A 5885-nucleotide genomic window follows, 5' to 3' on the forward strand; every position below is an offset into this window, starting at 1 on the left:
AAAATAAATCCAACATCAGAAAATAAGAATACTCAATTCAAATTGTTTGTTAAACAGTTACATTTGGTCATTTGACATGATAAACATCATCTTCTGTTTATTATCAAATTTTAAAATTCTAAAACAACACCTATTGTAAATAGGTTTTCTGTTAGCTGTGGTGGTCGATTTCCAGGTTTAATTAAATGAATATTTTTCATCATCTATTCCTGACAGGATAATTGCAACCATCCATTCTTATGGTATGAAATAAGACCAACATATTTTTACAAACTATATACAACCAATCACACATAAATATCACTATCTTTATATGTCCGAATGTTAACATATCCGAAATATAGTACATCGAGGAAAGACCTACTTTTGATTTCAGAAATAGATGGTATCTTTACTTAAATAGATCGTTCCCAGAACATTATAATAATGGAGACTGTTAAACATAAATGCTCACAAATGCCTGTTGAAACAAGTTAACATGTGTTGCTGTCATGGTATTGATTAAATAAATAGGGTCCCTAATAATCGTTATAATTATTGATCTTCGTAACAGTTTATCCCAGGATAACAAATTGATAGTTCAATGTCATAAGGATAATAACCCCATAAAATTGACTATTTCATTTGTTTGGGCATTCATGGCGTGAAATCGTTTTAAAAACTGTTGATTTTGCGATTTTTGAACTTTTGGTACGAACCAGTTCGGAACAAAACCGAAGTTTTTACCCATTTCGTACCCATTGAAAATAACGAAAAAACACTATATATATGCACAAATTCACAAATTCTTCACTACAACTGCATTAAACAACACATAAATTGTATTCTGTAAAGTATGACCGTATTTGTGCGTAAAATATGGAAGGTTTAAAGTGATAGGCGTAAATGGGTTACGCATTCGAGCACCTGTTAAATTAAAATCGTTCTTTTCTTATTGCTTTCATAAGAATTTTTTAGTCATTTGAATACTATCAATTTTATAAAATTGTAAAGAAATAATAAAATATTTACTTACAATCGATTCCATCAGGATTTCAATCGACGGTTGCATAATTATGGAAATTAGCAGACTTTGCTGATGAAAGCGTTGTACATAGCGTTCTTGAACAAACAATGATGGCGTAGCTTTTGGTAAATTCCAGCACATGTACATGATGAAGGATGTTCACGTATTTATTTGGTAATTAAAACTGTGTTATTATGATGATTTATAACTCATTTGAACTTTTTCTAAAACCCGGCAAGCGTTTCGTGTTTTAAAAGCCACTTTTGGCATCCGAAAAAAATCGAGATTTTATATTTGTTTGGTTTCGTAAAATGGAGTCGGCGGCGGGTCCGAAAATCATTTCATCAAAAAATTCTGGCCTAATGAGAAAACGGTAAATAACATAATTGCTCTATACAAAAACGTGTGTCTTTAGCTATAAAAACCAAAGTAGGGTCTCGGAAATTAATTTAAATGCTTAACATAACAATTTCATCTGTAAAAACTAAAAAGTATACACGCGAGACTAATCCTATTTATCTATTGTAACATGTCTTTCTTAATTATTTACGTAAACTGTGTCTGTTTGATCGCCTAAGGTACCGCTGTACATTTATGGTCATCCATAACCTGCTTGACCGATCTGATAATGATTTTTTTCGATCTGATAAGTTTTCTTCTAATTGGTCATTTGTAATATGGATCTTTTGCGTAATTAAGAGCAAAAAGAGTTGTCGTTCGTTCGGGACGGTATCGGGTAAACAGCTAAACCGACCAAACGAAATATGGAAATATAGATCAGATGACGCAGTAACGTTTGCATCAAAATGATGCAAGGAAGATCATTTGGAGGAGTCAAAAGTGACACAATTGCAAAATGATTGCATAAAAAAGCAGGATGCTGCTTTAATTGAAATCCCTAGGTTATACCTATTCATATTTTAAATGTCAGGAAATAATACAAATCCAAAAATAAATTCTATAATCATAGTGTGACTAGAGATCAAACAGTATATCTTTTATTGAAAATTAGAAGCCCTACAAAGCATGGATTTTGTAAAAAGCACGAAACACATGTTTGAAATATACAAAATATAATTACAGCAGATGAAAAAATATGATTCTGACCCGTTGGTTATACGATTTACTGATGTCTTCCATAATGTCATAACACATCATAACGAATAAAATAAATATTCTTTATTTCACAAGTATTGTGTAAATCTGCATTATCAGTTGATATTACACAATGTAATTCAGCATGTGCTAGTTACTGTTCTTATGTGCAACATTTTATTGATAAATGCTATACATTTTATATTCAAATTTAATTCAGTTTGAATGTAAAATGTCATTTATTTTGTACAACCCTTGAAAATTAGCATTGTACTATAATGTATGTAGACAAGTATATTATGTACCGTACCAATAAAATGTAAACTAATATATGAACTTCATATTGATATATGCTATGCTTGTACGTATGTAATATTCTTCATAGAAAACAAAATTTGGCACACATTAGAAAAGCTACTTTCATGTTCATCTTGTTGCAAAATGCTGTAACCCTTTACCAAATGACAAATTTTAACCGTCCCAAATTAAATTTAAAGCGGATGAAGATGGCAATTGAAATAGAAATAAATAAGGGCATCCTGTTAAACCTAATTATAACTCGTTGTATATACTCCTCGTGCCAAAAACGATTGGAGACTATAAGGAATGAGTCCAATTTGGATATTGCAAGGGTTTCACTTGGTGTTTGTCCACAATAATAACGATTTTAACATTAATTTATATTGACACATTTCAATAGTCTATAAAACATCATTTTCACATTGACCCATTATCGTGATTAGAATATAGATAGTCCCCGTTCATAGCTATATATATGGGCAGAATCGTAAGAAAACGTGTTTATATGAGAATATCACGGAAAATCCGGTTAAAATCGGTTGAAAACAAACAATATAGCTAATTTTATTTTGGGGACGAGTACGGTAAAGTACGAAAACGACCTAATTAATATTCATGATTCGACACGTTAATTCAAACATAAACAAACAAATTGCGAATACGGGCGAATTTAGCGGAGAGAAGGTAAAAACAAATGCAAATACATCTGTAACAGACGGAAACTGAGTTGCAGCGCTACGTGTTTGCTAAATCTATGTTTTTATCTTCCATATGCTAATAATGTTTAGCGAAAGCTAAATATAGATATAATTTGCATAACTTGCGACGCTGCAATGATTTTGCCTACTGCATGTATTTATGATCATTTATATATTATTTTATCGATTCAAAAACCGATTTTGACCAGGTTTTCGATGCCAACCTCGATACAAAATATATTTCAATGAATTTATGTGAAGATTATTTCTCGCTATACGATTTATATGCAAAACAACGATCTATTCCGCGAACTGGGACTTTAATTATAGTAAAGTCAAAATTCCGGCGCTCAAACCGTGGATCGAACCAAGTTCTTCCGAGTGGTGACCAGAAACTCTAACCGTGTCGCTTAACAGCTAGCTTAACAGCACGGCTGTTGGAACTGGAAGTTACCTTATTTAACTACAACAGAACATATTTTTACAACACTTAATTTCACTTCTTCACTCATGTAAACATTGTTGACTGTTTAAGTGGATCGCGAAAGTATATAATAATATCAAAATAATTGTTTACTTGCAGATTTGCACATCCTCCTTCCAAACAAGATGTTTATTTGTTGAAATAACAATTGTCTGTCCATATTCATGTTATAATTCATCATGATCTAAGACAAACAATGTTTTTAAAGTTCTGGAGGGCTTGTACAAAGTAACGCTGGTTTTTTTCATGCTGTTGTACAATTTTTCGATGGCGTAAATTCTCATTTTGAAGATTCTTAAGGTCGATAGAACGAGTTATGCACGATACCGTCTAGGAAGTGGTCCGAACAAACGTGTGTATACAACGTTCGAATCTAATTCTACCGACTAATTGCTCTAACCCAGTCTTTTTTGTATATCAGTCCTTTGGTAATTAACTTTTTTTTCATTTTTTTTCACTTTGCTGATAAAATTTTGACATTCAAAGATGCAGCAGTAGTATTTTCCCGTTGTTTATATTGACACCGGAAGTAGGTATACCGTCCCGCACAAACACAACTCTGTCAACAGGAAATTACGAAAGTCCGGAATTGGTCGCGTGCGCGTCATTGTTATCGGGATTTAACGTCATAAATATCGCGTGCGTACGTCATAGCTATCAGGCAGTGCACGTTATGTAAACTGCTTAATACAATATTTCCTAGGCCCCTTTTTTGTCATCGTACACAACCGTTTATGACGGAATATATTAAATGCAGGCCCCTCCAATATGATGAAATTGTGGATATCCGCGCGGTTTTATCTTACTTAATGACATCGCTATATTTGTTGTATATATATATATACGGCCTTTCCGAGAGCATATTCACAGAATAAGACGATAAAATCAACATGGTATCGAAGCATATTCACAGAATAAGACGATAAAATCAACATGATTTGGAAATCATACTCATTTTTGTCTTGCGAAAATGCAATTATATATTTAAACTAAAACATACTTTCTCATCAAGTTATTAAGGTTAATTTTTCGAAAATAAAATACAACAGAAATCTTTTTTTCTCAATTGGAACGCTCTTAGCGGACCTATGTTATCGTAAACGGGTGAAACGTGGCCTTTCGTATCGGGATTAGATCGCAAACGAGCGCAAAGCAATTAATCTTCACGAATGAACTGACATCTTATCGTACCCAAGTCTAAACTATCAATATAGTCAACGATCAGTAATGTGTGGTTCATTGAAGATATTCCGACAGTAGAAACATACCATTTTAGAGAAACCACAATCAGGTACATTTGGTCAATCGTAACGTCCGCGGCGGACCAAAGATTCTTGAAAGAATAGCATAAAACAAACAAAAACACAAAGTACTTCGAAGGCGTGATTCGATCTCAAAAACACATTATTGACAGTAATTCCAGTCAAAGATAAAACTTCAGTGAGCACACGAGCGATCAAGATTGCGGATATTACTATTTATTATAGGGGTGTAAATTTTTCCAAATTTAAATCCGGATAATAAAGCCGGGAGTCTGAGGCAATAGGTCCCCAACGGGGATAACAGGCAGATCCCCCCTAAGAGCATTTTCTTGGCTTTCTAGTTGCAATTCCCTATCAATTGTATTTACTTCCTGGTAGTGTAATAGAATTGTTAATAAAATATTAATAGATAAAGTAATATAAGCCACGAATTGCAAAAATGAATCTTATGTCACCTACGCCCAGCGTAGCTCAAGCCCAGACGGCGTCTCTGCACGGTCAGTTCAGGGGCTACCACATCAGCTAATGACACCAGTACAAATTGCGTGACTTAAAAGCGGAGAGCGTACTAATACTACTGGTACTACTACTGCTACTGCTACTACTACTATTACTAATAATAGTACTACTTCTAGTACTACTTCTACTACTACTACTACTTCTACTACTACTACTACTACTATCTAACTACTACTTCTACTACTACTACTACTACTACTACTACTACCTACTGACTACGGACTACTACTACTACTACTACTCTACTACTACTTATGCTACTACTTCTACTACTGGCTACTACTTACGACTCGCTGCTTCTAAGGCTACTACTTCTTACTACTACTACTACTGATATTCTACTACTACTACTAATACTACTACTATAACTGCTACTACTGATCTACTACACGTACTCTACTACTACTACTTCTAACTACTTCTACACTACTACTACTACTACTACTAAAACTACCCTACTACTACTACTTACTACTACTACTACTACGACTACTACACTACTACTACTTCTACTTCTACTA

The sequence above is a fragment of the Dreissena polymorpha genome, chromosome 4 (genome assembly GCF_020536995.1).
Source record: "Dreissena polymorpha isolate Duluth1 chromosome 4, UMN_Dpol_1.0, whole genome shotgun sequence".
Taxonomy (NCBI): domain Eukaryota; kingdom Metazoa; phylum Mollusca; class Bivalvia; order Myida; family Dreissenidae; genus Dreissena; species Dreissena polymorpha.